This window comes from Nomascus leucogenys, chromosome 10 (assembly GCF_006542625.1).
Source record: "Nomascus leucogenys isolate Asia chromosome 10, Asia_NLE_v1, whole genome shotgun sequence".
Lineage (NCBI taxonomy): Eukaryota > Metazoa > Chordata > Mammalia > Primates > Hylobatidae > Nomascus > Nomascus leucogenys.
In genome coordinates this window covers 94,618,985-94,644,999 of record NC_044390.1, presented here as the reverse complement: position 1 = coordinate 94,644,999, position 26,015 = coordinate 94,618,985, and the positions used below count along the sequence as shown (strand labels likewise).

General features: G+C 41.1%; 1 protein-coding gene across 1 annotated transcript in view; it reads right to left on the bottom strand.

The window, feature by feature from the left end:
• LOC115837045 (translation initiation factor IF-2-like) overlaps positions 1-26,015 on the bottom strand; it is a 73,599-nt gene that overhangs the window by 1,669 nt on the left and 45,915 nt on the right. The window contains exon 5 of the mRNA XM_030821792.1: positions 10,041-10,184. The gene's annotated coding sequence lies outside the window, so the exon portion shown is untranslated. The remainder of the gene's footprint in view (positions 1-10,040; positions 10,185-26,015) is intronic.

The following is a 26,015-nucleotide window of genomic DNA, read 5'->3' as shown; positions in this document are numbered from 1 at the left end:
TGAGCCACCGCGCCAGGCCATGGTGACTCTTTTATTTACCTGTGACAGGGCCAAACACAAACAGTCCAATGTCTCTCTCATTTCCTGAGTGACTGGCTGAGACCAGAATTGTTTCCCTGAAACTCTAAAACTAGGTAGACACCGAGGTAAACGTTGCCTCTTCAGCTAAATGACTGAGACTTGCCATGATTGGAAAATATTCTCAGCTGTTAGTCACTCTCTTTGTAGCTTATCTCCTCTTCCCTACAAAAGGCTAAGGCAAAACCAACCTGCTAAGGGCTCTGATCTTTGGACGAGGGATGCTGTCTCTAGTGCACTTCCCCATATAAAATCAATTTCCTTGCATGTTTGCTTGTTTTTTTCTTTGACAAGTTTTTTTTTTAACCATAAAGTGATCCTTCACCCTACATCTTCTTCTCCTGTTACTTATGGTTAAATCAAATAGTAACTGCTGCAAGCTGCTTTCTGTCCTCTGTTGAAGTTGGAGTGCTAATGGATTGGTCCGCTCACATTTGCCATCACGTTCCTCCCCACCCTCAACTCTAGTTTGTACTCTGGCATGTTGCGCGAGGTGTCTTAAAGTGTTTGTGGCAGGATGGAGACCCTGTGTTTGCAGAATAATCATGTACAGATATTGTTCGTCTCCAAGCACACACACAAAAGTGTTCTCTCATTTTTTAAATGCATGTCTCTTTTGGCCTCCCTTTTGAAGTTACATTTAAAAAATATGACTATAATAGTTAGCACTTAGAGAGCCCTTACTCTGTGCCAGGCACAATAAGAAGTCCAGGCATGGATACTTCTCTCACTGGCACACACAGCATCATCACAGGACACTGGAAGGGACACAGACTCCTTTTACAGAGAGAGGGAGCAAACAGTCTGGAACTGTAATAAAGTCTACCACACAGCTCAACCTGTGCTGTTGATCAATGCTGCCCAACAGTGATACTCACTCCTATTTCTATCCTGGGCCTCTTTACTTCTCCAGGCTACCATGGATTCTTAGCCACAGACTGAACAAATGTATGCACCATCACAGGCCACCTGTAACACCACGACATTCTTTAAAAAAAAAAAAAAAAACAGCAGGTCTGCATGACTCAATAGATTGAAACATTCACTGCACATGTAATATGTTGCTAATAAGCTTGCTAAGCACATATTTGAGGCATTAGTGGAGAGGGCCCCCATCATTACCTGGGGAGGGAGGGAGGGAGGGAGGGAAGGAAGGAAGGAAGGAAGGAAGGGAAGAAAGGAAAGGAAAGGAAGGAAGGAAGAAAGGAAAGGAAGGAAGGAAGGAAGAAGGAAGGAAGAAAGGAAGGAAGGAAGGAAGAAGGAAGGAAGGGAAGGAAAGAAGGAAGGAACGAAGGAAAGGAAAGGAAGGAAGGAAGGAAGGAGGGAAGGAAGGAGGGAAGGAAAGAAGGAAATGAAGGAAGGAAGAAAGGAAATGAAGGAAGGAAGGAAGAAAGGAAATGAAGGAAGGAAGGAAGGAAGGGAAGGAAGGAGGGAAGGAAGGGAGGGAGGGAGGAAGGGAAGGATATGAAGGAGGAGAGAGAATAAAAGGAGAGAAAAGTTAGAAGAAAGAAAGGAAACAGGAAAAAAAGGGGAAAAGTTGAAATTCAATTTTTCAATCTTCAATATAAAATATATATTATGAAGGGAAAATCAGAATTTATATGACTCTGAGGTTTATGTTAGTGTTCTGATTGTTTTTTTGTTTTGAATTACATGTAAGAGTGGAGCTGTGGGGAAACGCTATACTTTTTTTTTTTCTCGTGCTTAGCTGTTCATTTCATCTAAACGGAGAAAATATATCCATTCTACTCTAAATACTTATTTTTTTTTTCCAAATTATTCATAGGCCAGGAGAAGCCTCAGTAGCACTTACTGGTTCCAAAACAAACAGAGTGAAGTGGGGCCGAATGACCCCAACAGAAAAGGTGGTAGCCACCTTGGCAGAAACACCTGTAATGGCCGTCTTGTCCCCGCGGAGTCCTTCTCCCGTAAAGGGGAGAAGCGTCATTTCAGATGTCAGCTCCAGCACAGTACTGGACAGAAACACTGGATAAAGATAGAAACCTTGGAATAACACGGGTGTGTCACTCAATTAAAACAAAACAAGACAAGACCTGGAGCCAATCACCTCTGAAATGCTTGTTATGCAATATGATAAGCTCCTACAATCCCAGCCACTTTTACATCATATTCTATGTATGGGCAGGAGGGAGCTCTGGACGCTGAGCAGACCCTTGAGCTGTTATCTCCCCGCTCCCTGGAAATCCCATCACTTCCCTTCCCATAACCTTCTCTTGGCTGAATTGTGCCAGTCAGACTTCCTAGAAATTAAACTTTGCCAATGAGCAGGTTGGGATTCACATGCTGACATAATAAATAAAAAAAAGAAGCAGATTAGGTCGAGTTAAAATAAAAATCATGCAGATATCATCAACCTAAAAGTTTAGAAAATTCTGCAGGGATAGATAACCTTCGGCCTAGGTAAATTAAAATAATGCAGTTTAGCTTCCTGGTCATCACTCATTTCAATCAACGTCATCACCTTATACAGAGGCATGTAAGTGGGAATTGGAGAAATATTCACCATCACTCATTTCATGACTAACAAGCAGGATATGGGCCAAAGATCTCAGCGTTCTGGGTTCCCCTCTGCAGATGCACTCTCATATCTCTCCCAGAGTCTCCTGCGGGCCCCACCTGTCCAGCAGGTCCTACAGGTCAAGGCTCTCCTATATTTGGGTGGGTCACAGTCATGTGAAAAATGGGGAATGGCTTTCTTTTCAATGTGTTATTCACAGAAAACACAAAATGGCCAGTAAACGTGTAAGACAATTCCCAACGTCACCAGTAGTCAGATAAACACAAATTTAAATGAGATTGCATTCCATGCCTATCAGATTGTTCAAAATAACCAAGGCTGAAATCAGGAATTGAGGATGAGAGCATAACTGCTGAAAGTTTGGTCAGATGAGGTGACTCACACCTGTAATCCAGCCTTTGGGAGGCGGAAGTGGGCAGATCACTTGAGGTCAGGAGTTCGAGAACAGCCTGGCCAACATGGTGAAACCCTGTCTCTACTAAAAATACAAAAATTGACCAGGGGTGGTGGTGTGTGCCTGTAGTCCAGCTACTCGGGAGGCTGATGCAGGAGACTCCAGGAGCTGGAAGTTGCAATGAGCCGAGATGGCACTACTGCACACCAGCCAGGGCAACAGAGAGAGACTCTGCCTCAAAAAAAAAAAAAAAAGGAACTGAAAATTCTCCACTTTGTCACTTTGCTGAATCACTTATAAGAAGCACTTGGCAATGTTTAACCATGCTGAAGACGCACGTACGCGTTGACCCAGTAATTTTATTCCTAGGTATATTTAAGTGCACATAAGAAAACATGTCTGACAACGTCCACTTAGGAAAGAGCCTGAGCGCTGAGCTATGTGGGTGTATCCAGTTCCCATGCAAGGGGTCTCTCAGCTAACTTCTGTTTCCTGTGGCTTGGCATTAGCTGTACGGACACTTCCAAGCTTGCTTCTTTTCCAGTGTCTTCTTTCCTTCTTATAACCACGTGATTCTCACCTTCAGTCCTCACACTTCCTCACAATGAGCGTTCGCTAAAATATTTTACATTAAGACCTTCTCTGCCTTTCCCACCCAGTGCATTGGGTCTTTGCATGCATCAGCTTTTAAAATTCTTATCACAATATTTCAGGCCTTTTGTACATTATATTCTAGTAAAACGATTCCACCCAAGGTTGTCACAATTCAGAGATTACAGCTCTGTGCGATGTTTTGTTAGAAATATATTCATATATTCACTTTGTTAGCTGTCAAACACACCCCATGAGCCTGCATTTAACACCTCATTTGATAGCATAATTCAACAAAAAGGATAAAAAGAAACGCTATGTATTTATATTATGGAATGGATTTTTACAGGCGTATTAGCTAGGCACACACCGCCACACCAAGGCAAAGCTTTCTGCACTTCTAACACCATAATCAAGGTCAAATAGGAAAAGGGCAGGAATAGAGGCAAGGAGAAAGAGGCAGTGGAATATGAGAACTTCTCCTAATTATGTAATCCTGATTATATAATTACTTTTACTTTTTTTTATATTTTTATTTTTTGAGATGGAGTTTTGCTCTGCCACCCAGGCTGGAGTGCAGTGGCGTGATCTTGGCTCACTGCAACCTCTGCCTCCCAGGTTTAAGCAATTCTCCTGCCTCGGCCTCCCAAATAGCTGGGAGTACAGGCACACACCGCCATGCTCTGCTAATTTTTTGTATTTTAGTAGAGACGGTTTCACTGTGTTGCCCACGCTGGTCTCGACCTCCTGAGCTCAGGCAATCTGCCTGCCTCAGCCTCCCAAAGTGCTGGGATTACAGGTGTGAGCCACCACACCTGGCCCATAATTACTTTTTCTTAAGCAATCTCTCTTGTACATTCTAAAAATAATGTGGAAGTTATTCTTACAAAATAAAGGTGATAACCACCATCTGTGTTGGTTTGTCAACTCGAAAACAGCAACCCTTGACCAAATAGTTTAAGAAAAGATGTGCCCCATGCCAAATCCACAGATATTACTGTGATGTACCCAGACAGTGATTTCTGAGGGCAGGGAGCTGGAAAATCTCCTTCGGACTCCTATGGCACAATAGCAGGACCCGTGAGACTATGGTAACCAGATTGGTGCCCTCTCCAGTTCCTGTCCCCATCCGCATTCGCTGCCCACCTAGAACCTCTCTCCCACTACCTACCCAAGCCATTCAGGCGGCACTGGTCTGAACCCTGGTTCTGGGTCTAGCTACAGTGATTGGTTCAGGGTGGATGCGTAATCCAAGTTATGCCACACAAAGGCAGTGATCACCCACCCTGGGACTTGTGATGGGCCTGTCTGGGGAGAGCAGCTTTCTCCCTGCAGTGGCCAAGTCAGTAGATGGATGCTGGGAGCTGCTAGCAGGGCTATCTTGCCTCCAGGAGGGAAAGGCATGCCTGAGAAAGAGCCAGGACAGGGAGACAGGATGTTAAAAACACTGCCTGAGCACCTGACCCCAGATTCCTAGTACCGGGCCACCCGTGAACTTCTCTACGTGCATGAGGAACTTCATTAGTGCGGCACCTAATTACATCAATCGGAGAAAGCCACCCGATAAGCCCAGCAACCAAGAGGAAGTCTCCCACTGGGGGTGCAAACACACAGGGCCCCACACAATGCAGAGAATCCAACAGATGCCACCTGCAAAGAGAAGGCCTGACTCGTGGCTGCCTGCCAATCAGTCATTCTCTCACGCCTCTTCTTTAACCGCAGGACCTGCTCCCATCTATGCAGCTTAATAACGTCAAATATGCACATCCCCAGAGTCTCTCAATCTAGGACCCACTGTGTACCAGTGGGATCAAAAGAGAAGATGGCGACAGGATTTGTGGAAAGGTTTTATTCTTTGGTAAAATGCCATAAATGAGGAGATACATGCCTTTTCTTGCCTTTGGATATAAATGGGTGCGTTTGTGATGTCTGCAAGAGCTGCAGCTATATTGTGACCATGAGGAAACAAGCTGAACTATGACAGCCAATGCACTGGGCATAATGGAAGGGAAAGATAGAAACACTGGAGTAATGCTGGTGTGTCAATGAATTAGAAAGAACCTGGAGATGACCACTTTTGAAATATTTGTTATGCAATACAATAAACTCCTGTAATCTCAGCCACTTTTACATAATATTCCACTAACTGCAATTGAAATCATTCTAAATAACACACAAATCTCACATCCTCTCCATGTATTTGCAACTGAGATTTAGAGGATGCTTAGCAAGTGTATGCAGGTTTCCAAAAGCTCCGTGGGGATAAAAAGTCACCTCAAGAAATCCTTTCTGGTAGTTGTGATGGAGTGTAACCAAGAGAATGAGATTGGAATTACCTAGTTTCGTACCTTCATCAACTGCTGTCTGCCTAGAAGGCTTTGACCATTCAACCACAGTAACTTTATATCCATTGGAAGAGATCTTCAAAAGTGGCAGAAAACAATTCCAGACAAGATTTTCTGGGGTCACCAAAAATGTGGCCCTCCCTGTCCAATTCCATTGCAAAAGGAAGTTCCAACCCAACCTACCTGCTCTCACTCACTCACTTATACTTTCATGAGACAGAGGCTTTGTGCCTAACACTGTAAAGCTCAACTTTTTAAAGAAGTAAAGAAGAAAAAGAGAACAGGTGATAAAAACACAAGGTGATCAGTACTAGTCCCCAAAGGGCCTCAGAAGGAAAGCTAAGTTTGGGTCTCACAGACAGCTATAAGGTGTCAATCTAAATAACAAACAAAGAGAGGCACTGAAGATTTTGAGTTTAATCAGGAATAGCAGGGCCTTGCAATGCAAAACATGCCTGGCAAGGCAACCATGGGTTGCCTTCAGGAAGGCAAAGGGTGACAAGGGATTTTAAAAGTAAAATGAGGAGGATTACATAAGTTGTTTAAAAATAATCATCCTTGGCTACAAGAATTAATCACAAGGGTGGCGACAGCCCGAGGCTGCTGGGCAGATGTCCCTGCAGGGGCGTGTTGTGTGCAAGGTTGCAGTGGCCTTGGTGCAGGGCTGTGGTTTCTGGTGGTCTCCTGAGATGGTTCTCATTATCAGGCAAATATGTATGAGGGACTCCTCTCATGGTTTTCCCTGGCTCCATTTTGTCCGAGTTTGACAGAGTGAGTATTTTAAATCTGACAGCTTTCCCAAAAGCAAGGGAGGGACACGTCCGGAGTTGTGCATTATACAGACCCCTTAAACAGCCCCATGCAAGATGCATGCCACTCAAAGGAAAGGTGACAGAGGGTAAGAAGAGGGAAGAGAAGCAGAGACTGTCTAGATCGGGCTGTTGCCATAGGAAAGAGGGTTCCTTCTGCAAGTTGCATGTCTTCATGGAAGACTACTCAAAATGAACCCTCTCCACTTCCCACAGAAGTTCAACCCCCAAAATTCTAAGTGTCTTCTAAGCTGGAGAAACGCAGACGGCTTGCCAGACATACAAAGCTCATCGGGCTTCATACTGTGAGATATGAGATGTGTTCCACCTTATCCATAATCTATACCTCAGCTGTGGTATTTACAAAACAATTGCAAGCAAGTACTAAGGGGCCATAACTCAATAGCTACCCAGGCCCTGGTTCGACACATTAAAAAGCACATCCACCTAGGAACGGCTGAGGAGGGCTGGCAGAGGAAAAGAACAAGATGAGCCTGAAAACTTTCAGGGGAATAAAAAAGTAGGGAAAGACTAAAAAACGATGGAGATTTGTCAATAGGACACGAAAGCCAGCTTGAGGGCACCGCCAATGGGCAAATGCAGAACCAGTTAAGCATAAAATAATGATAATCAAGGAATATAACCTGCCGAATAGAGCAAGAATCTATGAGTCCATCCTGATATCAGTGGATCGACTAACGATGTCTTAGTCAGCCTGGACTGCTATAGACTGAGTTGTTTAACAACAAACCCTTACTTCTCATGGTTCTGGAGATGGGAAGTCCTAGATTAAGGGGGCAGCTGATCACTTTCAGGTGAAGCCCCACTCCCTGTCCTGCAGAAGGCCAGCTTCTCACTGTGCCCTCACAAGGCAGAGAGAAGGAGCAATCTTTCCGGTGTTTCTCCTTATAAGGACATTGATCCCCTCACGAGGGCTCTGTCCTCAGGACCTCCTCTAAACCTGACAGCCTTTTAAAGGCCCCAACTCCAAATACCATTGCACTGGGCATGAGGCCTTCAACATACGAATTTGGGAGGAACAGAAACATTCAGCCCATTATAGAGAGATAAATGGTAAATAAATACATGGAGAGAAGGGAAAGATTTTCCCTGTTGTAGAAATCAAGTAACATTATTCTGATGAATGCTGAAGCAATGGTGGAGTTAGAAGTTCACCATGTATTGAGCATTAAAATTCGGTCCAAAAGATTTAGCTGTGGATTTGAAAATGATTTAACTTTCAAATTCACTCTTGTGACTCTTCACAGGATATTTATTTTTTTGTCTGGGAACAGGGTCTCATTCTGTGTCACCCAGGCTGGAGTGCAGTGGTGTGACCATGGCTCACTCCAGTTTCAACCTCCTGGGCTCCAGGGATCCTCTCACCTCAGCCACCCATGTAGCTGGGGCCACAGGCATGTGCCCCCCATTGGATAATTTGTAGATTTTTGTAGAGATAGGATCTCACCATGTTGCCCAAGCTGGTCTCAAACTCCTGGGATCAAGCAATCCTCCCATCTTAGCATCCCAAAGTGCTAGGATTACAGGTATGAGCCACTATGCTTGGCCATGGATGCTGAAATAGTCTGAAAGCATTTCCTCAAAAGATACATACTGATGACAAAGAATACATGCTAACCTGATAGTGGATAAACCTGCACTCACTGCCTTAACCAAATGACCAAGGTGAACATCTCTGGAGATGGGACTGTTTACAGCATTCACAAATGGAAAAATACTGTAAGCATTGTTTTATACTTCACTTTTTTTTTGAGACAGAGTCTCACTCTGTCACCCAGGCTGGAGTGCAGTGGCACAATCATAGCTCATTGTAGCCTTCATCTCCCGGGCTCAAGTGATCCTCCCACCTCAGCCTCCCAAGTAGCTGGGACGACAGGTGCACACCACCATAGTAGTGGTCCTCCAGCCTTGGCCTGGAGTAGAGATGGGGTCTCCCTGTGTTACCCAGGCTGGCCTCAAACTCCTGGGCTCCAGTGACCCTCCCACCTTTGCCTCCCAAAGTGCTGGGATTGCAGGCATGAGCCACAATGCCCAGTCTTACTTCGCTTTTTTAACTTGGCAATACACCTTAATTATTGCTAGATAATTGTTCCTTGGAGATTGCTGTATCTCAGCAAATGCAGAGCTACTTCATTCTTTCTAGTGGCTGTATACTACCCCCTAGTATGGATGGTACACAATTTTTGTTTGATTTTTTAAATAAAAATTACATTTATTTAACTTGAACAATGTAATGTTTACACACACACACACACGTTGTGAATTACTCCACTCAAACTAAATAACATATTGACATATTCGTTGCCTTATGAAGTTACCATTTTTTCTTTGTTGTGAGAACACTTAAGATGCACTCTTTTAGCAAATTTCAAGTTTGCAAATAGAGTATAACTACCTATACATAGTTACCATACTGTACATTAGATCTCTAGAATGTATTCATCATACAGACTTGAAATCTTTCATCCTTTAACCAAATCGACCCAGTTCTTCCCTGCACTTGTCCTAGTAGCAATCATTCTACTCTTACTATGAGTTAGACTTTCATAGGCGCCACCTATAAGTGAGCTCACACAGTGTCTTTCTGTTTCTGACTTATCTCACTTAGCAAAATGTCCTGCAGCTTCCATGCTTTATAAATGGCAGTATTTTCTTCTTCTTAAAGGCAGAATAACATTCTGTGTGCATGTCGGGGGTGGTGGTGGTTGTGTGTGTGTAAACAGAGAGAAGGGGAGATTTGATTGTAATAAAAGAGTTACATTTGTGGAATATGGGTGAAGAGAAACAGAATTATTTGTACTATTCTGATAACATTTGTAGGTCTCTAATTGTATCAATAAGTTGTATATAATATAGAATATCTATGTAGATATTATATTTAATATATATTAATATATAACATCTACGTAAATATATATTATATAAAACCTATATATGAATAATATCTATCTATGTAATTAGATATTACATATAACTGATATATATATACATAAATATGAGACTTTCTCCTGCCTTTTACAGCATTTCTGTTTTTCCTCATGTTAACTCTCAGCTGTTTCCTGTGGAAAATAAAAAGCAATATAATGACATAATAATACTGGTGGTGCATAGGAAGAAGCTGTGTGGCTGAAGCTTGCCCAAGAGCAGAGGGCCTGCATCTCCTATTACACCAGAAGCACCGATTTCCCAGAACAGACACCTGGTGTTGACAGGTATCTTGCATCCCACACCCACTCCCAGCACCTGAGGCTCTTCCTGCTCACCTGCTTGGTGTCTGGGTGACGGTCCCCAGAGGCGAGGGTGGCATTTGTCCCATGCCACTTTTATCTCTTTCCTGCTGGACTGACCACTGGTCTTGGGTGCTGATTCTCAGGATCATTATCTTCTTACTTGCTGCTGCCATAATTCTGTTGGATGGAAAAATACACACACACGTATGTATATATGTACGGGTGTATGTATATATATACACACACCTCTGAGTTTACTTTCATTTTTATTTTGTTCCTTCTACTCTCAAAATATTATAGCATCATATATAAAAATGTATATATACACATACACACACCATATACACATACATATGAGGCCACATGGACATACATACATACAACTAGGTAATACAAATATTTTTATATTTGTTTGTATATGTATGCATATATGTATGTATATATGTGTGTATGTGCACACACACATGCACACACATTTTATATATTTTATATATTATATATACGTATATATACATATATATTATATAGTTCATATATTATATATACGTATATATACGTTTATATATACGTATATATGTATATATACGTATATATACATGTATATATACGTATATATAATATGTATATATGTGTATATATTATATGTATATATGCATATATATCTGTATATATACACATATGTATATACATATATGTGTATATATAATATGTATATATACACATATATGTGCATATATATACACATATGTATATACATATGTGTATATATGTATATATACACATATATATATATATATATATATATATATGAAATGAGATAGAGAGAGTGTATGCACTGTTGAGCCAGTCCCCAAGGAAAAAGATACAAACCGCTACCCTTCCCTTTGGGGAGTTGTGGTAAGGATTTTGTCAGTGCTTTTCCTTTAAAAAGCATCTTGTAGCCCCATCATTTTTCCAAGGCCATGAATTTTCTATTTACAAATATTGATTGGGAAGAAGATCACTTTCTGCTTCAGGGGCTCCGGTGTGACATAAAACTCAAACTCAACCCATCTAGGATGCATTGGTGTGACTTGAGCCCCGGTGGGGAGTCCCTGGGTGCTGCAAGGCAGAGCTGGGGACGCCGCACATGCTTTGTCAGTTCAGGGGCTATGACAGTCAGAGGAAGCGGGCACATGCTGAGCACACAGGTAAGGAAGATGATGGTGACCACACACTTGAAAGAAACACAAACAGCGTTGTGGGATAATGTGGACAGTTGATGCTTGGGTATAAAGTATGCAGACCTCCCTCCTGTGAGGAAGAGCCAAGAAGGCAGGTCCTTCTGCCATAAAAAGTGACACTGCCAGAGCTCAAAGTCTGTGCACGTGGCACTTAGTACCTGATTCTAAAAATATGGCCCCTGGGTTATGACAGAGACCTCCTAGTTACTGCGGGGATTCCACGGGCAGCCTGAGGACCTGCCCCAATGCTGTGAATGTGTCTGGAGAACCATCAGGATGATGGCAGGGCCATGGAGCGCCCACAGCTTGCTGTGCCTTAATTACATGGAAGTCATACCCCAGTGACATGCCTGGACTTTCAGGGACATAAATAAAAACCACAGAGGTCAGCGTGGTTTTGGCTGCGAAGGTGATCAATTCCCTTCTGCTTCCCAGAGGCCTGTGTACCAGTGAGAAATGTCCTGCGAGGCTCTGGGCACCTCTGCATTTATTTTAATTATTATTTTGTTCCTTTTACTACCAAAATATAATAGCATCATTCTCTGTGTACTTGCAGACAGAGTCCACTGAAGGCAGGTGGCGATGCCTCCCTACAAGCTGCCCTTCTGTGCTGTATTTTTCAAATCCACACAGAGAGCACTGAGATGGGTGAAATGTTCTTTGGAGCTTGCAAAGGTAGAAAGTTTCCACCTAGGGATGATTTTCAAAGTATTTAACAAATGGCATGGCGGGCACAGAGCTGAGAGCTGGTTCTAGATCCACCTGCTGTGCTAGCCACTGACACTTCTGCTGATGGCCTTGCAGAGTGGGGTGCAGGTATCCCAGAAGTGAAGCCCCACAAGGAGACGGGAGATGATTGGATGACACGGCAGGGCACCTGGGGCAGCAGCTGCCACCCATCGTCCACGTGCCATAAAGAAGTGACACTGCCAGAACTCAAAGTCTGTACACATGGCACTTAGTACCTGATTCTAAAAATATGGCCCCTGGGTTATGACAGAGGCATCTGGTTACTGTGGGGATTCCACGGGCAGCCTGAGGACCTGACCCAGTGCTGTGGATGTGTCTGGAGAACCATCAGATCGTCCACATGCGCTTCCGGGCTGTGTCACCTGAGGGAGGTTGCTGCATTTGAGTAGAGGCGGGGGACAGCCCAGGATGATTTCTAGGTGATTTTTCTTGGCAGGGTTGTTGTCCACATCATGCCAAATATGCCTTCCAGCTATCTGCTGCTCAAGTCTCAATTCTGCACCTGCCTCTTTACTCTTCCTAGATCCCAAATGAAAGTCCATCCCAGTAGCCACCCGGGGGCTTGCCTTCCTGGGGCATCTTGGTTTTCTCTCCTGAAACTTCACTGGCTCTTGTTCTCCATCCCCACCTTTAACACCCACCCCTCAACACAAACCCTAGCACTTTACTTAGAGCTAAAAGCCCAAGCACAACTGCTCTTTTCTTCCATCTTCACAACAAAGCTTTCTGCTTCTTAGGCTTTCCTAGAGAACAGTCACCCCTCCCTGCCCCAGGAAACTGCAAGGCAAGAGACAGATGAATCTCAGGAAGAAAAATTGGCTGCTGTAGCAACTTGGAACATATGGAATTCTGACACTTTGGCTGGGTAAATTTTCCAGGAAAGAGGGACACTCCAGAAATCAGACCCTTTTTCCTTGTGGCTGGTTGCATCTAGAATTCCAAGGATAAATTCCTCCCAAAGAATGATGTGATAGGAACATCATTTGGAAAGAGCACAGCGTGGACAGACCTTCGTGTGTACCAAGGAGCCCACGTCTACGCGGGAGAGTCATTCATCAGCTACCGCAGCACTGACCCACTTTTGGATTTTTTGAAAAATAACTTTTCTATGTTTTCTTATTATTATTAATCCATTCCAGCAAATCTCAACATCAAGTTATTTTTTAATAAAATGCAGCATTATTTCATCACTCACCGCTCAATAGTATAAAAATCAAACAGACACATATCCATTAGAATGGCTGAAAAGAAACTAAAAAAGCAGAAAATACTGAGCGCTCTTAGGATCTGTGTCACTCAAGCTAGCCAGAGTCCTCCGCAGGGATGTTCTGCAGGGCAGGCTTAAGCCATCTAAGGGGCTGCCTCAACCGCCCATCAACCACCTCACTTCTCAGTCAGGAAACCAAGAAATGTAGCAGAATGAGCTGCAGACAAAACCCCTCAGATACCAGGTTAAAGAAGGAAGAGGCTTTATTCAGCCGGGAGGTCAGCAGACTTGCGTCTCAAGAACTGAGCTCCATGAAGAAAGAATTCCTGGCCCTTTTAAAAGCTTACAACCCTGAGGGGTCCACGTGAAAGGGTTGTGATAGAGTGAGCAAGCATGGGGTACGTGACTATGTCCACATACATTAGCGGTGGGGATAAGCAATGCAAGTACTTCTCCATACCATTGTCTGTGATCTATAGATAGCATAAGCGATTAGGGTGGGGGTTAATCTTTAACCTACAGGCCTGGCCAGCGGTGCCGATCAGTCTGTTGTTTTTCAGCTTTTACTTCCTCCTTGTCTTTGGAGACAGAGGATAGTAAGAGAAGTGGCCTCTCTCCTCATTATCATATATATAATATATAATTATATCCTATTATATATAAATATATATTTATATAACATATTTTTTATATAATATATAACATATTTTTATATAACATATATTTTATATATAATATACATAACATATATTATATATTATATATAACATATATTATATATAACATATATTATATATTATATATAACATATATCATATATTATATATAACATATATTATATATTATATATAACATATATTATATATTATATATTTTTTATATATATATAATGCAAGCGATATATAGACACACATTTATTAAGTATTAACAGTCCCAGGGTCCCACAACAGGCTGTTTGCAAGCCGAGGAGCAAGGAGAGCAAGTCCAAGTTCCAAAACTGAAAAACTTGGAGTCCAGCGTTTGAGGGTGGGAGGCATATAGCACGGGCTGGGAGGCCAGGCCAGTCTAGCCTTTTCACGTCTTTCTGGCTGTTTTATATTCTAGCCATGCTGGCAGCTGACTGCATGGTGGCCACCCAGATGGAGGGTGTGTTTTCCTTTCCCAGGTGACTGACTCTAATGTTAACCCTGTTTGGCAACACCCTCACAGACACATCCAGGATCAATACTTTACATCCTTCAATCCTATCAAGTTGACACTCAGTATTAACCATCACACTGGTCAATCATACAGATTTCTGGACTCAATTTCCCCAAGATTCTGATTCAGATTTTCTGGGACAGGGCCCCAGAATTGGTATTAATATATAAATCAACAGCTCCTCAGTGGGTAGTCTGAACAGGCCTTCAGACTACTCCTAAAGAAATTCTACTCGGGACCAAGCCCTTCACCAGACACAGTCCATAAAATCGCATTTTGCCAAGGAGACTAAGACAAACCAGCATCTGAAATTCAGCAGGCATTCTGAGACAGCCCCAGCCCCGGGAACTGAAGCACTTTCAGGATGTGATTAATGACACCAGGAGAGACACTTTTAATTTGGATTCTTCAGCAAACCGCATTCTCTGTGATAAATTAATCACAAGGAGAGAGAGGCATGCAACTCCCCCCAGGGATCCAAGAGGCTGGCAAAGCACTCTTCACAGAAAGCTTATTCCAGAACAAGACGCACAGCGTGGGGGAAGGTTCCAGAGAGCCTACCCAGAGGACAGGAGGCCCACGGCGCCGGACTCACCTGCACGCCTGCAGAGCAAAGGGGATGTCTCCACATCCCACACTGTCAAGGTAGCCCCCTTTCCTAATTACACAAGCACCTGGCTCTTGGAGATGCCTAATTTTGGTTTCTGAAGGATGAAGTGAACTAGAATCATCTTAAAAAAAATTAATGCTAGAAAAGCATATCCACTAGAAAGATGTGTGATAAAGTACTCATTTTAATTCTGAATATTCAGCCTGCGAAAGAGAAACTGTGTACCTGTGAACTTTTCCAAATGAACGCACGGTGACATCTCTGAGATTTCTTGCCCTTTCCTTGTTCATTCACTTGCCTTTTTTTTCTTCTAAGAAAGCTGAACTCTAAGCAAATTTGTACCTTGAGATACATATATATTATATATAATGTTAAATTTTTAGATGTAATAGAAAATATAATAAATATATAATGTTAATTTATATGGTTTTTCTGTCAAAGGTATATGTATGTGTGAGTGTATATGTATATATGTGTGTGTATATATACATACATACATATCAATTTAATATTATTGTAGGAAATAATTATTTCAGTTTTTCTACTAGTAGAGCTGCCACGGAGTTTCTATTGTTGTTGTCGTTTAATATATATCCTTTTTTAGAGGCAGGGTCTCGCTCTGTCACCCAGGTTGAAGTGTAGTGGAATGACCTTGACTCACTGCAACCTCTGCCTGCCAGGTTCAAGCGATCCTCCCACCTCAGCCTCCTGAGGAGCTGGGACTACAAGTGTTAACCACCACACCCAGCTAATTTTTGTATTTTTGTAGAGACAGGGTTTCGCCATGTTGCCCAGGCTGGTCTCAAACTTGTGAGCTCAAGCGATCATCCCACATCGGCCTCCCAAAGTGCTGGGATTACAGAAGTGAGTCACCACGCCCGGCCAGATCTCTGCCATTTTTTAATTTGGTTGTTTCTTGTTGAGTTGTAAGAGTTTCTTTCTGTATGTTTGGATACAAATCCTTTACCAGATGTGTTTGCAAATATTTTCTCCCAGTATTTGACTTTTAAAAAATTCTGTTAACTTTCTGAAAGCAGAAGTTTTGATTTTTAATAAAGTCAAACTTATCTTTTTTTATGAATCACGCTTTTGAAATGTTATCTAAAAACTCATCATCAAAGGAAAGTTTGTCTAGACTTTTTCCTATGTTATCTTTTAGAAGTTTTATGGTACTCTATTTTGTATTAGAGCTAAGACCCGCTGTACATTATTTTTTGTGACAGTGGTAAGTACTGTGTGCGTCTGATTTACATTATTTTTTGTGACAGTGGTAAGTACTGCGTGCGTCTGAATTCTTTTCTCCAGCCCCCACACCACTTTCTTTTATGCATAGAATTGTTCTAGTACCATTTGTTGAAATGACTCTTCTCCTGCATTTGTTCCTCTATCAAAAGTCAGTTGATTATATTTATGAGAGTCTATTGCTGAGTCCCTCTTCTGTTCCATCCGTCCATTTGTCTTTTCTTTCTCCAGCACCACACAGTCTACATGACTTGGGCTTCACAATGCCAGCAGCATCAGTCACCTCACTTTGTTCTTCCTGGGCATTGTGTGGCTACTCTTGCTTCCTGGCTTTGTGGCTCCAGATGCTTCTGCCCCACGTAGTCACATTGGACATTAATTGTGATTATCTATATTTCCCTGTCTCTCCAGATTTGGGGGTAACTATGCAGTGACCTAAAGCTTCTGATGCGCGTAATAAAAGTTGTGGGTTTTCAGTTTGTTGAGCTCCTTTCTTGTTTTATGAATGGGAGTGGTGACTTTTAAATGATTCACATGTTGGAGGTGAAACCAGCAGTCTTGGATGTTGCATTCATAACTGAGCAAGCTCACTGGGATTGGACAGCAGATTCTGAAGATGAAACCTAGTTGTTGGCCTTTTTAAAAAGCATGTCAGGCTAGATTAATCATATGCAAATGGTATTCTGCCATTTTATCTAGTTCATAATATATTTTATGCTTTTTGTTGGCAATAACATTTCTGAAATAATTTTTATAATATGTAAAATTTATATACAGAAGAGAAATAAATGAAATCTTCTCTTGGTGGTTTTTTGGGTCAGAAAATTCTATTAGGTCTTGTATTAATCTGTTCCATGAGAGAAATGTCTCATCTGCTACCCTGAATTTTAAACCATGCTACATATTGTAATTTAACCCCTGGTTTTTTTCTGAAACGTGAAGCCATTGTAAAATAAGATTCTTCCACTGGAAAACATTAAACATAACAACTCATTTTCATTTATAATTTTAGATACAATTCTTTCTTTTTTCTTTTCTTGCTATCTTTAGCAGCCCATAATTACAATAAATTGTTGAGCACCGAAAAATTATAGATTGATAGCACAATTTCACATACTTGGCAAGCAGGGAAAAGTCCAGGCTGAAATGAAAGGGCAGGGGGCACAAGACTGATAAGAACTGGAACCATCAATTGAACGTATTTTAGTAAATTATTCTGACCTTTTGAAATTTTCCAATTAGTGATCAAATATCTCTGTATCTATCTGTGTATCCACACACATAAATGTCATAAAAAGGAGGAGGGGGATGAGGGATTCTGACCTTAGAATTAACAAGAAACTTCTGAACGAAGAGATACAAGTTGTAATGGTCATCTGTTGCTTCATAAAAAATTACCAAACAATGAATGCCTCAAAGCAACACACACTTAACATCTCAGCGTTTCCGTTGGTCAGGAGTCTGGGTCTGGATTAACTGGATCCTCAGCTCAGGGTCTTGCTGGATTGCAGTCAAAGTTGCAGGACTGCATTTTCATTTGAGGCTCAAGGTGACCCTCCACGCTCATATGGCTGCGGGCAGAACTTAGTTCCTGTGATTGCAGGACTGAGGCTCTCAGCTCCTAGAGGATGCCGACAGTTCCCCATCACGTGGCTTCCTCTACAGGCAGTTCACAATACAGCAAACATAGCAGCATGCTTCCTCAAGACCAGCAGGGGAGTGGGTCTGCTTATGTATATACGTGTGTGTGTATGATTATATAAATTGACATATGTAATATATAATGACATGCTTATATGCATTGTAGAGATGGATAGATATAAATATAGATTTCTCTCTACATAAGTGACATATGTATGTGTGTGATATCATAAAAGTAGTAACCCATCACCTTTGCCATATTATATTAGTTAGAGCAATTAATAACTCCCAAGCCCCACACCCACTCAGGGATAATATTATTTAAAGGCACGAAAAGGAAGCAGGAGTCAAGGGTGGTCACCCCCCTAGGCTTATGCCATCACATGTATAAAATAGCCTGTTATCACTTCCTAAAACAGGGTATCAGCCTATACCCTTGATCCATGAATTCACTGTTGGATCGAGCCTCTAAAGGCAAGATCATTCGACAACACCACATGCACTGTCCTGGGTGCTAAAAATCCTGGGGTGCCTCCTCTGGCCTGTTCTTTGTTCTCCTGATGCTGATAGTCTAACGGGGATCTCAGCTAATAGATGCATAAGTAAATTTAAAAAATAAACACAACTGAGATTATTTCAGATGGACAACAGTGCTCTGAAGACGATAACAATGGATAATGACTCAAAAAGGAGCTGAGGTGGGATGTTCTCAGAATGATGAGGGAAATGGTCCCAGGAAAGGAAGTGCTTAAGTTGAGACCCAAGGAAAAAGGAGAAGCTGCAGGGTGTGGTGGCTCACGCCTGTAATCCCAGCACTTTGGGAGGCCCAAGTGGGTGGATGGCTTGGGCTTAGGAGTTTGAGACCAGATTGGGCAATATGGCGAAACCCTTTCTCTATAAAAAAAAAATATCTATCTATATATATATATAGATATATAAAAATCAGCCATGCCTGGTGGTGCACACCTGTAGTCCCAGCTACTCGGGAGGTTGAGGTGGGAGGATCACCTGAGCCAAGGAGGGGGAGGTTGCAGTGAGCTGAGATCACTCCACTGCACTCCAGCCTGGGTGACAGAGTGGGACCCTGTCTCAAAAAAGAAAAGTAAAAAAGAAAGAAAAATAAAATTAAGCGATGAGGAGAGGCCAGCCATGAAATGTTGGAAGAAAGAGGCTTAAAGCCTGATAGCACAAAGAAAACAGTGGTGATATGGAAGTAAGTCCGGTTTTTCAAGAAGCCAACAGAAGTCCCTTGTGACTGTAAAACAGTGAGAAGGGATAAAGCCCTAGGAGGAGGGAAGAAGAGGAGGCGATGGTTTGGAAGAAATTCTTGTCTTTGGGAGTATTCAGCTTGACATTTTACTCATAGAAAGAGCAGGTCCTTTAATTCACAGGCAAAATTTCTGCAAATTTTCAGAGAAAAATAGTGGCTTTCTATATTTTCACTCAATGAAAGCTATAAATAGCATCTATAAATCATCACCAATTTCCAAACCCAAGAAATCTAAAATGACCAGTTTCACTGGCTGATCGTTTAACTTTTCACCTCTGGATAAAGTGCTTCCAATATTGATCCTGACATTCAAACCTCAGGGCAGGAAGGAAGCTCTTCTGTCAAAACCCAATAAAGCACAATTACTGTGTAAAGGTGTGATTTTCTATTTGGATAAAACACTCAGATACATTTATTAAGTAGCACATGCAACTGCATTGCCACGGGGGAACAAAAATCATAGCTAGAGACTCTGGAGGTGGCTGGCAAATTTTCTTATACTGTGTAACAAACTTACTTCAAGTCAACAGACACTTAATGAGTGCCTACAAGCTGACGGTCCTGTGCTAGGTGCTGTGGACACAGACAGTCCCACGTCAGAATCCTGTCTGCAGAGAGCTCACCATGGGAGAGAGGGGCATGCATGTGTGAGGTGTAATATATTGGCTTAAGGGCTAGACTAGAAGTTTACATAAAATAAGAACAAAAAAAGAAAAGTTATTAATTCTCTGCAAAGAGAATTGTGGATTTAGAAAACTGAGATAGAAAGGATCCCAATTTTGTATAAATAGAAAAGAGAGTATACCTAGGTTTGCAATTTTAGAGTGTACAAATGACACCATTCCATAACTCATTATCTTCCTGCTTAAGTTTTAAAATCCTTCATCTATAATAAATGACAGTGATAGTCATTTTAAAACACAATAGAGGCAGAACCTTTTTTTCCTAATAGATCTTACATGGAAATACATGGCATGTTCTACATTCGGAATAGATTTGATGAAATAGTCTTAGATCGATGCCCTCCAGACAGGAAAGTAATATGACAATGCGTCCCCTGCCTCTCTGTTTAGCCCCGTCTCTTCGAATTTCCTGAAAACCATTTATAACACAACTCATTATAAAGCAATTACAAAATATTAAAGAGGCAAATTGAGCCAGTTCCGAATAATCCACTGACACACAGCAGATACATTTTACACACTATCACACATACACACACACAGCTATAAAATCCACACAAAGTGATGAGAAAAGGAGGCGGCTATTCAAGGGTTTCTTGGAAATCCGTGAAGTGCAAAGAGGAATTCTTTCAGACTCACAAGGAAGAGCCTTACGTTTGCCACCTTCGTCACCTAAAACTCTCTCCTGAGTTTCCCAGAGCCATTGCCTCACTCCTGGGTCAAATCAAGCACCTCGTCCTCAGCCTTCTAGAGGCCACTCTGGGATCTGCCAGTCAACTCGTCACTTTCTAAAACTAAAGACTGGTGTCCTTGATGTAACTTTTCATTGCTGTTAGGACAAAGGTCAAACTATTTAACAAGGCCTCTGAGGCCTCAGCTCCTCCAGCCAATCCCACCCTTCCAATCTCCTGCAACACTGCCCTTTGTTCTCTGCATCCAGCCGTACTTTCCCCCTTTTTTCCACCCCCACCCACCTGTCACCCTTTCACTGGTTGGCTCCGTCCAGTCCTTCTGCTCTTAGCTCATGTGTCACCTCCCTGAAGAAGCCTTCTACACCTTTCAGACAAGGCTACTGTATTAGTCAGGGTTCTCTACAGGGACAGAACTAATAGGATACAGGGAACTAATAGGATAAAGGGAAGTTTATTAAGTATTAATTCACATGATCACAAGGTCCCACAATAGGCTGTCTGCAAGCTGAGGAGCAAGGAGAGCCAGTCTGAGTCCCAAAACCGAAGAACTTGGAGTGTGATGTTCAAGGGCAGGATGCATCCAGCATGGGAGAAAGATGCAGGCTGGGAGGCCGGGCCAGTCTAGTCTTTTCATGTTTTTCTGTCTGCTTTATATTCTAGCCATGCTGGCAGCTGATTAGATGGTCCCTTCCAGATTAAGGGTGGGTCTGCCTTTCCCAGCCCACTGACTCAAACATTAACCTCCTTTGGCAACACCCTCACAGACACACCAATATTTTGCATCAGGATCAATAGTTTGCATCCTTCAATCCAATCAAGTTGACACTCAGTATTAACCATCACAGCTACTATGGCCTTCTTGAATACTCCCTGTCTTAGAAACATGAAGCCCATTCAAATTTTTGTGTTCAATGCCTGTCTTAATGACCAGAAGTGACTTCCATAAGGGCAGAGACTACAGCTGACTCACTCCATTCATACCGTCTAACAATGCCTGGCATGGCCAGGCACGGTGGCTCACGCCTGTAATCCCAGCACTTTGGGAGGCTGAGGTGGGCAGATCACAAAGTCAGGAGATCGAGACCATCCTGACTAACACAGTGAAACCCCATCTCTACTAAAAAAGAAAAAAAAAATACAAAAAATTAGCCAGGCGTGGTGGTGGGTGCCTGTAGTCCCAGCTACTTGGGGGTCTGAGGCAGGAGCATGGCGTGAACCCCAGAGGCGAAGCTTGCAGTGAGCCAAGATTGTGCCACTGCACTGCAGCCTGGGCAATAGAGCGAGACTCTGTCTCAAAACAAAACAAAACAAAACAAACAAAACAAACAAAAAAACCATGTCTGGCACATGGTAAGTGCTTCATCAAACTTAGGCTGGAGAAATGAAAGACAGTAGAGGGGAAGATGCAGACAAGACTGAAAATGGTAACAAGATCTCTGGACAGAGATGTAAATTTAGTATCTTATGTATACAATGTCTATAACTAGGAATTACTCTATACAATAATTAAAGAATTTCTGCTAATCATTGAGTGAAAGAAGGAACACTTAAACAAAACATCCAGTGAATATGAGTAAGCAATTGCAGAAGAGGAAACATATAAAGCTAACACCCCCATGACAAGGTTTTCAAACTCATCAGTATTTATAAAGTGTAAATTATAAAAAAACAAGATATTATATGACAATTTTTGTTTGTTTGTTTTTTGTTTTTGTTTTTTTTAATTATACTTTAAGTTTTAGGGTACATGTGCATAATGTACAGGTTTGTTACATATGTATACATGTGCCATGTTGGTGTGCTGCACCCATTAACTCTTCATTTAACATTAAGTAGATCTCCTAATGCTATCCCTCCCCACTCCCCCCACCCCACAACAGGCAAGACACATGCACACGTATGTTTATTGCAGCACTATTCACAATAGCAAAGACTTGGAACCAACCCAAATGTCCAACAATGATAGACTGGATTAAGAAAATGTGGCACATATACACCATGGAATACTATGCAGCCATAAAAAATGATGATTTCGGGTCCTTTATAGGGACATGGATGAAGCTGGAAGCCATCATTCTCAGCAAACTATCGCAAGGACAAAAAACCAAACACTGCGTGTTCTCACTCATAGGTGGGAATTAAACAATGAGAACACATGGACACAGGAAGGGGAACATCACACACCAGGGCCTGTTATATGACAATTTTTAATTAGGACAACTTACGAAGACGAATAATGTCAAGTATTTCCAGGGATGCGTGGATTTCGGCACCCACATTTGTTGTTGACTTGAACATGGACTGGCTCAGCCGTCTGGAGAGAAGTCAGATAGTTCTTACTCTATTGAGTGCACAAAAGGCCTATTAAATAGAAGCCCCCACACAAGTATATGTACCAAAGCAACCCTCCAAGTGAAGTGCCTTTCCCAAGAGCATGGAGCTGGTGAGTAACAAAGCTTGGGTTTGACTCCAGCCACCTGGCTCTAGAGTCCATGTTCTTAGCCACTGTGCTATGCAGACAGGGAAAAGGTTAGCAAAAATCAATATCTAATACTCTAAGCAAAGCCTAAAGAACACCGAGTTTGCCTCTGAAACGTTCAGCTCTCAAATTACAATATGATATGAGACTGGTACTTTCTATAAGACGAATGACAATAGTTTTTCATGGCTACAGGGACTAAGAGAAATTATGCTAATGGGTGTCTCAGAAGAAAATCTTTAGAGACACAAAGGCATTTACACACACAGACAAGATGAACTTTATCCAGATGCTTCCTACCCAACTTTTAAAAGAAAGGGAGGAGGGTACACCACAAAAGGGCATTCCAATAAAAGCGATTCCACAGGGAACAAAGTAGTGTAGTTCCAGAGAAGCCAATTGCTGCTGGATGGTAAGACTTCACAGAGAGAGAACCTAGAACATGACTATAGAGAATAGATTGTACAGTTGGCCCATCATATCCTTGGGTTCTGCATCCATGGATTCAACCAACTGCAGGTGGAAAATACAGTATTACCGAAATGCAGAACTCACAAATGTGCAAGGTTGACTCTAATTCCTACCCTTAAGAACATTATTTTGTGGCAAAACCTCTTCCTAAGAGCAGCTGAATTCTTAATAAAAGTTAAGAAGCATAGTTTGAGATTATATATTTCTGAAAGGCTTCTATGTACATGCGTATTCTATAGTGAAGGCAAAAGCACAAACCTTAAGACACAGTAGGAAGTACTAATCATTTCTTTCATGATTTCTACAATGGCATTTATGATGAGAAAATCCTTCCCCTAGGCAAGATAGTGAGGTTTAATTTTATGTGTCAATTTGACTGGGTCACAGGGTGCCCAGATATTTGGCCAGATGTTATATTGGGTGTGTCTTCAAGGGCATTTCTGGATGAATGAACATTTGAGTGGCTGAACTTTGAGAAAAGCAGATTGCCCTCTCCAATGTGAGTGGACATGCTCCAATCAGTTGAAGAGCTGAAAAGAATAAAAATGTTGAATAAGAAGCAACTCTCTCGACCTGACTGAGATGAGATATTGGCCTTTTCTGTGCTTCAGTTTTGGACTGAAACCTCAGCTCTTCTTGGTTTTCAGGGCTGCCAACATTCAGACTGAAATTTATACTATCAACTCTCCTATTTATCAGGCCTTTGAACTTGGACTGAAACTACACATCCACTCTCCTGGGTCTCCAGTTTGTTGACGGTAGATCTTGGGACTTCTCAGTCTTCATAACCATATGAGCCAATGTCTTTGTCATATATATATATATATGAATATATATATTTATATTCATATATATATGAATATATATATTTATATTCATATATATGAATATATATATTTATATTCATATATATGAATATATATTTGTATATTATATATAATATATACAAATATTATATATTGTATATAATAATATATATACAATATATAATAATAATATATATACAATATATAGTAATATATACAAATATATATAGTATATATTTATATTCATATATATGAATATATATATGAACATACATAAAATATATTCATATATATAAGAATATATATTTATATATGAATATATATTTATACATGAAATATATATATTTTATGTATGTGTGTATATATATACACACATATAATTGCATAACATTGTATATATTATATATAAAATAAGGAGATGGCTCAAATTATTGGCTCTGTTTCTCTGGATAATTCTAATAAAGATCAGATATTCACATTCACATATGTGAAAAATGTATACATATATAATATATTCTTCTAGTGCTGTCTCTTTGTGTGTATGTCTAGCTAGCTGCAGATTTTAAATTTAGCTCTGGAATTCCTTTAAAATTTATTTTGGCATATGATGTGAAATGGGAACATGATCATAAATCACAGACTGACATCTGCTGAATTTTTTCTAAATTCAACAAGCAGAGGAATGATTCCTTCCTGTAAAAATTTTCAAAATTAAATTGAAATATTTAGTTTTTGGCAGAGCAGTTGCACTCTAATTAACATGCATCTCTCAATCTCCATTTTAAACCCAGATTTCACTCAATTATCATACTGGCCTAAGGAGTGACCCTAACAGTGTTTTCCCAAATTGCCAGTTATTTTCTCCATACCATGTTCAAATAACTTGTTGCTTTCTCCTTAAATCATATTAGATTTTATAAATACTAGTGTCTGCTTTTGAGTGGTGTATTCTGTTGCATTGATTTGCACCCCTAAGTGCTAGTACCAAGACAGTTTGATTCATGTAGTCTTACAATATATTTTATTATATGGGAGTATTATTGTCTTCTCAACAGCCTTCTTTATCACCATTTTATTGATGATAAAATTCCTTCTTCTTAAAAATTAACTGTAGAACTTTTGGTTAAGCTCCTTCTGCCAACAATAAATTTAGATTTTGATCACAGATATGAGTGTGAACAGTATGATGATGACTGTCTTTGGTTATATTTTAATGCATTTACAAACACAAAAGTTACATAATATGTGACTTAAAATATCAGACGTTCTCTTTTCTGAAGAATCCATGGCCATGAATCCATGCATTCAGCTCACATGTCCACAGATACCCCACACTAAATACCACTGAAGTACCAAAACAAATACTTTTCAGCAAACAGTGTAAGGTGCAAACCATCAGCAAGAGAAAGTGTTTATCTAAAACAGTGGAAGATGGAGAGTGGATAAAACTGTTAAAGTGTAAGATGGAACAGAAACAAAAGACACCACAGTCTGGAGTATAGTGAAGATGCCAAAAGGATCCTCTTTGGAATCCCACAGGCGCCCTTGATTCCGCGTTGGCAAACATAGTGGTAGATGGGACAGAAAAGTGCAGTTGAATGCAAGAAAACTGATTAACATTTTGTGTATGGAATATTCATCTCCATTTCCCTACCTCCCCTCACTGAGTAGAAGTTAGAATGCTTTGTATTTACCTCAGTGGAAAAGAAAGCAAAGGAATCTTCCCTAAATAAA